At 42.7% G+C, this 8,054-nt stretch overlaps 1 pseudogene across 1 annotated transcript; it reads left to right on the top strand.

The window, feature by feature from the left end:
• The first annotated feature begins 4,606 nt into the window (after window positions 1-4,606).
• Window positions 4,607-7,268, top strand: LOC310857130 (kinesin-like protein KIF2A; annotated as a pseudogene). Its single transcript has one exon. The product of its transcript is annotated as a kinesin-like protein KIF2A (transcript).
• The last annotated feature ends 786 nt before the right edge of the window (window positions 7,269-8,054 follow it).

Genomic DNA, 8,054 nt, shown 5'->3' with positions numbered 1-8,054 from the left:
TTCAAAAATGATGAAAAACGAGGTTAATTCATTTTTTCAAAATTTCAAAAAACGATGGGCTATAACCCATGTTTTTGGAATTTTTAGATTTTTTTCAAATCCTCAAAAATGATGAAAAACGGCGTGCTATAGTATGCCGTACGGTATGTGCTATAGCCCATGTTCAAAAATGATGAAAAACAAGGTTAATTCATTTTTTCAAAATTTCAAAAAACGATGGGCTATAACCCATGTTTTTGGAAATTTTTCATTTTTTTCAAATCCTCAAAAATGTAGAAAAACGGCGTGCTATAGTATGCCGTACGGTATGGGCTATAGTCAGGGGGGCAGTCAGCCAGATATTTCGTGAAGCCTCATTTGAAATCGGTAGTTCATAATAATGGCCTGTTGTGGCGCTGGACTGGACCCAAAAAGCCCCATAGCTCCATAGAGGCCCATGTATTTTGGCCCAACTTCACCTAGACTGTATTACCTTAATAAACATGGTCATGAATACTTTCTTCTTCCAGTCACTAGTTTAAAGTCTCATTTCTAATGTCATAATATTCTTTTTGGAAAATTATGGTCCCATTAATTAAAAAAATGACCATAAAGAAAAAAAAACATCGCGTATGTTCTGAGGGGCGTGGCTACCGTTACAGTCTATGATCGGGATTCCCCTCCCACTCGAGTCAAAATAAAAACCAACGGAGAAGAAGGGGGGAAGTCCCGCCTCGTTGTCTGGGCAGCCAATGGCCAGCTGGTCCAAAACGGAGCCAGCCAATGGCCAGCTGGTACCAAACGGATCTAGAAAGATGGCGACTTACAGTGCAGGAATAACAGGCTTCATTTTACGTCCATGTTAGACCCGGCGAACGCTTTGTCCATATTTTTTACAGTCTATGGCTATAGTCCATGTTCAAAAATGATGAAAAACGAGGTAATTTCTTTTTTTCAAAATTTCAAAAAACGATGGGCTATAACCCATGTTTTTGGAAATGTTTCATTTTTTTCAAATCCTCAAAAATGATGAAAAACGGCGTGCTATAGTATGCCGTATATATAACCCATGTTTTTAAAAAATCAAAATCAAAATCAAATCCTCAAAAATGATGAAAAACTGCGTGCTATAGTATGCCGTACGGTATGGGCTATAGCCCATGTTCAAAAATGATGAAAAACGAGGTTAATTTGTTTTCAAAATTTCAAAAAACGATGGGCTATAACCCATGTTTTTTGAAATTTTTCATTTTTTTCAAATCCTCAAAAATGATGAAAAACGGCATGCTATAGTATGCCATACGGTATGGGCTATAGCCCATGTTCAAAAATGATGAAAAACGAGGTTAATGTTTTTTTTCAAAATTTCAAAAAACGATGGGCTATAACCCATGTTTTTGGAAAATTTTATTTTTTTTCAAATCCTCAAAAATGATGAAAAACGGCGTGCTATAGTATGCCGTACGGTATGGGCTATAGTCCATGTTCAAAAATGATGAAAAACGAGGTAATTTATTTTTTTCAAATTTTCAAAAAACGATGGGCTATAACCCATGTTTTTGGAATTTTTTCATTTTTTTCAAATCCTCAAAAAAGATGAAAAACGGCATGCTATAGTATGCCGTACGGTATGGGCTATAGCCCATGTTCAAAAATGATGAAAAACGAGGTTAATTTCTTTTCCAAAATTTCAAAAAACGATGGGCTATAACCCATGTTTTTGGAAATTTTTCATTTTTTTCCAAATCCTCAAAGATGATGAAAAACGGCGTGCTATAGTATGCCGTACGGTATGGGCTATAGTCCATGTTAAAAAATGATGAAAAACGAGGTTATTTTTTTTTTCAAATTTTCAAAAAACGATGGGCTTTAACCCATGTTTTTGGAAAATTTTCATTTTTTTCCAAATCCTCAAAGATGATGAAAAACGGCGTGCTATAGTATGCCGTACGGTATGGGCTATAGTCCATGTTAAAAAATGATGAAAAACGAGGTTATTTTTTTTTTCAAATTTTCAAAAAACGATGGGCTATAACCCATGTTTTTGGAAAATTTTAATTTTTTTCCAAATCCTCAAAGATGATGAAAAACGGCGTGCTATAGTATGCCGTACGGTATGGGCTATAGCCCATGGTCAAAAATTCAAAAAACGAGGATAAAAATTCAAAAAACTATGGGCTATAACCCATAAGTTTTTTTTCTCCATTCTTTTCAAATCCTCAAAAATGATGAAAAACGGCGTGCTACAGTATGCCGTATGATATGGGCTATTAGACGAGCGTCTAAAAATGGGATAAAAAACGTCTAAAAATAGACGTCTAAAAAACGTCTAAAAATAGACGTCTAAAAAACGTCTAAAAATAGACGTCTAAAACACGTCTATTTTTAGACGTGTTTTAGACGTCTATTTTTAGACGTTTTTTATCCCATTTTTAGACGCTCGTCCTCGCTCGTCCTCGTTTTTTGAATTTTTGACCATGGGCTATAGCCCATACCGTACGGCAGGGGTGCCCAACCTTTTTTGACCCAAGATCTACTTTCAAATTTGCCACCTAGCCGAGGGCTACCAGCCCAAAATGTACTGTAATAACCCATTCACGGCATTCATAATATCCTGCTTGTTTTTGAAGTCATCAAACAGTGAATCAGCAGCGGCAGTAAACGCCTCTTTTACTAATTCCCCGTCTTTAAAAGATTTCTTTTTTTTTTGCGAGAACGATATGACGCTATTGTAGCCGCCTTTGCCTTGGTCGTCGGCCTCGTAAAAGTTGCTTGTTGCCCCGCTAAACGGTCTTTCAATTCCTGTACCTTTGTCGTTCGTAGGACTGATTTTTTTGGGAAGATCTTCTTTTGGTGCATTGAAGAATAATGCCGCTCCAAGTTGCCCCTTTTGGGGAGGGCAACCGTCGCATTGCAGAGCAGACAGATCGATTTATCCTCCCACTCTTTGTGAAAATGATATGTTTTGGGTCGTTTCGGTTGTTGTGCCATTATTGTCGCTTGTCTCAAATCCCTTTTTTTTCTACACTACACCAGTTTTAATGCATCAAAACATCCGCAGGCATGATGGGCGTAACTCCACCTGTTGACTTGATTGACGGTTCATTGACCATTGACGGCTTCCAATTATAATTTATTCACGTTAACCAAGCTGAAAACACCACCTCCGCTGTTTTCGACCAATCGTTTAATTTGAGGTTTAATTTATTCACGTGCAGAACAGATGTACAAGCAAACAACCTGACTGATGCAATGCATAATGCACTTGTAGAGAGGTTGTAGATCTGCTATTTTCGGTAGCAGTGTATTATAGAGGGCTCAAGCTATCCAGCTCACTTTTTTTTTCTTTTTCCGAAATCATCTCGCGGTCTACTGGCAATCCTCACGCGGTCTGCCGGTAGACCGCGGTCGACTGGTTGGGCACCCCTGCCGTACGGCATACTATAGCACGCCGTTTTTCATCATTTTTGAGGATTTGAAAAAAATGGAACGTCTAAAAATAGACGTCTAAAGACGTCTATTTTTAGACGTTTTTCGACGTCTATTTTAGACATTTTTATCCCATTTTTAGACACTCGTCTAATAGCCCATATCGTACGTCTAAAAATGGGATAAAAAACGTCTAAAAATAGATGTCTAAAGACGTCTATTTTTAGACGTTTTTCTACGTCTATTTTAGACATTTTTTATCCCATTTTTAGACACTCGTCTAATAGCCCATATCGTACGGCATACTGTAGCACGCCGTTTTTCATCATTTTTGAAAGCCAATCGTTTTTTGAATTAAAGAAAAAAAAGAAATACTCGTTTTTCATCATTTTTGACCATGGGCTATATAGCCCATATCGTACGGCATACTATAGCACGCAGTTTTTCATCGTTTTTGAGGAATTAAAAAAAAAAAAAAAAAAAAAAAAACGATGGGTTATAGCACATCGCTTTTTGAATTTTAGATATTTTTTTTTTAATCCTCGTTTTTCATCATTTTGTATGTAGGACTAGTAAGCAAAGTTTGTGCTATTTCCATAGAGAATGCATTGCACGTTTAAGTTAAATAACTCAAAAACTCAAAAACATTTCAAACTAAAAAGTTCCAGCATGTGTCTCCACAGTAAGCTGAATAATAAAAAGTGTGAATGGGGTTTCTAGGTGAAAGTGATTTTTTACGTGCCAATGTCTGCCATTGAGCCCCATGTTAAAAGTCTCAAATTTGAAAGCACTATATTTCTAAAACTATGACACCTTTTAAAGATTCCTTTTCAGGCAAACATGTCCACCGTAAGATGAACCTAAGTATAGGCTAGAATGGGGTTGGTAGGTTTAACTATGTAGGACTAGTAGCATGCCAAAGTTCCATATGTTGATCTGACCCCCCATACCAAAGCGGCAGCGCTCGCCCAGAAGTCTGCTGTCTCCTAGGCAGATGTGTAAATGCAACATCTCCCATTGGTGTCTTACTGGTAATAGATGATGTAGAAGGGGATAGCGGGGGTCTGTGTTGTGCGTGACGTCAGCCCAGCGCTCAGTCAGACCTATATATGGTGTTATAAACGTCACGATAGATAGAAGGCACATAAGGAAACAGAAGAACGCAGTCGAGAGAAGAGAAGACAGAAACCCTCTGAGTATGTCTCCTTCAGCGGAGAACATCCGGCTCCAGTCACTCGAGGCGGAAAAGGAGCCATTCGAGAAGGTCTACCGGATGGGCTCTGTGCTGAACAGCGGGGGATTCGGCACGGTGTATGCGGGCAGCAGGATTGCTGACGGTGCACCGGTCGCTGTGAAACACATTACCAAGGTTGACAACTGGGGCACCATCAAGGGCTCCACGGTGCCCCTGGAGATCCTGCTCCTGAGGAAAGTGAGCAGTGCGTCGTTCCGTGGGATCATCCGCCTTCTGGACTACTATAAATGTCCAGACGGTTGGCTTATTGTCATGGAGCGCCCGGAGATGGCCAAGGATCTGTTCGACTACATCACGGACAAGGGCACCTTGGATGAGGCGACAGCCCGGGGCTTCTTCCGCCAGGTTGTGGAGGCGGTGCGGCACTGCTATGCTTGCGGCGTAGTACACAGGGACATCAAGAACGAGAACCTGCTGCTGGACCTCCGTACGGGGGAGCTCAAGCTGATCGACTTCGGTTCAGGGGCTATTCTCAAAGACACCGTCTACACTGATGTCAGCGGCACACGAGAGTACACCCCGCCGGAGTGGATCCGCTTCCATAGATACCACGGCCGCTCTGCGGCAGTGTGGTCGCTGGGCGTGCAGCTGTATGACATGGTGTGTGGGAACATCCCTTTCGAACGGGACGAGGAGATTCTCAGAGGACGCCTGTACTTCAGGAGGAGGATTTCTCCAGAGTGCAAGCACTTGATCAAGTGGTGCCTGGCCCTGCGGCCTTCGGACCGGCCCTCTCTGGAACAGATCTGTAACCATGCCTGGATGCGGTGGACCCATCCTGTCGCGGACGGGCCCTGCCCTTTTGGAAAGATTGTTGTCAGTACTAATGTGGATATAAAGTGCAGTGATGGGCGAATCCGCCAGGCGACCGTGACCTCACTGAACAAAGACAACAACAGTGTTGCAGTGGAGTGGCTTGAGAACAGAGACAAAAAAAGGCAAGAGTTTGACTTGGGGAGTATATTTGCTTTAAACCCACATGTGGCCCCAGATGAGATTATCTCCCGCCCAAAGACACCACCACCGCCTCCCACTCCTTCCTCTGTTAAAATCAATAAAATGGTAAAGAACCAGAACACGCTAGTGCTGTCTCCATCCAGAGATAAAAGAGTGGCATTGGCCCGCACCAGGCTGCCCCGGGAGTCTGAACGACCACCCCTTCCCCCTGCCCAACAGCCTGCACAGGTTCAGAGTCAGACACCACAACTCCAGAGGAGCCCAAAGAGGAAGTCCCACTGTGTGAAGGAGGTGGAGAAACTCCAGGAGCAGAGAAAAAGACGCCGGCTAGAGCAGCAGGAGCTGAGAGAGAAGAGGGCCCAGGAGGTGACCGCCATCCCTAACTGCGAGATTATGAGCATGATCAGGGATTTCAGAGCCGGTCTAGAATACAGACCTCTGACCACTGCCGACCTGATTGAAGAACACAGAATATGTGTCTGCGTGAGGAAGCGTCCACTGAACACAACGGACCTGGTGGATGTGATCACCATTTCCAATAAAGACGTGGTGATGGTCCACAAACCCAAACAGAAGGTGGACCTGGCCCGCTACCTAGAGAACCAGACCTTCCGCTTCGACTACGCCTTTGACGACTCCACGACCACTGAGATGGTGTACAAGTTCACGGCCAGGCCTCTGGTGGAGACCATCTTTGAGAGCGGCATGGCTACCTGCTTTGCCTACGGACAGACTGGAAGTGGAAAAACACATACTATGGGTGGAGAGTTTTCTGGACAAGACCAGGATTTTTCCAAGGGAATCTACGCACTAACGGCTCGGGATGTATTCCTTATGTTGAAGAACATAAGAAGTTGGAACTACAAGTATATGCAACCTTCTTTGAAATCTACAATGGGAACGTGTTTGACCTGCTGAACGCTAAAGCAAAGCTGAAGGTGTTGGAGGACAGTAATGGGCAGGTTCGGGTGGTAGGACTACAGGAGAAAGACGTCAGATGTACAGAGGACGTGCTCAAACTCATAGAAGTGGGAAACGGCTGCAGAACACTGGGTCAGACATCGGGCAACGGCCATTCTTTTAGGAGCCACGCCATGTTCCAGATCATTCTGCGAAGAAGAGGTAATACACATGGGAAATTCCTGCTAATCGACCTGGCTGGGAACGAGAGCGGAGCTGACACACCCAGCACCGACCGCCAGACTCGTCTGGAGGGAGCTGAGATTAACAAGAGTCTACTGGCACTGAAGGAGTGCATCAGGGCTCTGGGACACAACAAGTCTCATACTCCTTTCAGGGCGAGCAAGCTCACCCAGGTCCTCAGAGACTCCTTCATCGGGTACAACTGCCGAACGTGCATGATTGCAACCATATCGCCTGGCATTACGTCATGTGAAAACACGCTCAACACACTACGCTATGCTAACAGAGTGAAGGAATTGGTGGTAGGCCCCAACCCGGTATTGGAGAAGGATCGAACCAGTTGCCAGTCAGTCGACCAGAACCAGCTGGAGTCAATGCCACAAGGAGATGACCTCAAGTTGCTCTGTGAGCAGACCGAGAAGTGTCTCAGCTTTTTACCATCCAGGAAACGATGTCTCAGATGGTGGCGATGGAGGAACAGGTTGTAGAATACCATGCGCTCTAGTCATCTAGCAGGTTGGAGGATGACAGAGGATATGAACAGATCTTCAGGCTCAAATTAGTCATACTTTTATTAAACCCCTGCACTATTTGGGAGGGGGGAATTTTTTTAAGTTTTTCGAGTTGATTTACATTTTCAATGAAGAACGTTTAGGTTTGTTTCCCCCCACCATGTTTTTTCATATAATTGCTTAGCCTTTACTGGGATGCATTGGTGAATTACTTGAGACAGCTGAGACATTCTGTGTGAATTGCACACAGAATTCCCTGGGCTACCTTTATTTCAACTCAATCAGAACAGTCCAGTAGCATTGTTGCACCCGAAGGTGCCGGATTTACAATAGTCTTTGCAGTTTGCAATAAAGGCATCAACCTTATATATCTTTTAAATAATTTCTGAAAGCATATTTTTACACCAAGGCCATTTCCGTGTGTCCAATGTTTGATTTTTAATTTACTGTTGCTTTTACTCTTGTTGCTTTTATCTTGTTTTGTAAAGCACTTTGTAACCCCGTTTTGAAAAGCTTTTTACAACTTTTATTATTATTATTATTAAAGTGTAGGCCTATAACTTTACGACTGTATTTGGCCAAGTCAGTCATTTTCACTCGTGACTTTAAATATTTCATACAACTTTTTGTTTGTACTGTATACATCCTGTTGCTCAGAACTCTTACCTGACATTATGTGAAACATTGCATGTAGAACTTGAATGTGTGACTCTTCCTCTTTTCCCCACTTATGTATATATTTAGTAGCATTCCTCAGTGGCACAGCAGATAATGATGTC

The sequence above is a fragment of the Protomyctophum parallelum genome (assembly GCF_964188405.1).
Source record: "Protomyctophum parallelum genome assembly, chromosome: 4".
Classification (NCBI taxonomy): Eukaryota; Metazoa; Chordata; class Actinopteri; order Myctophiformes; family Myctophidae; genus Protomyctophum; species Protomyctophum parallelum.
The sequence above is the reverse complement of the archived record's forward strand: the minus strand, read 5'-3'. Positions and strand labels throughout refer to the sequence as shown.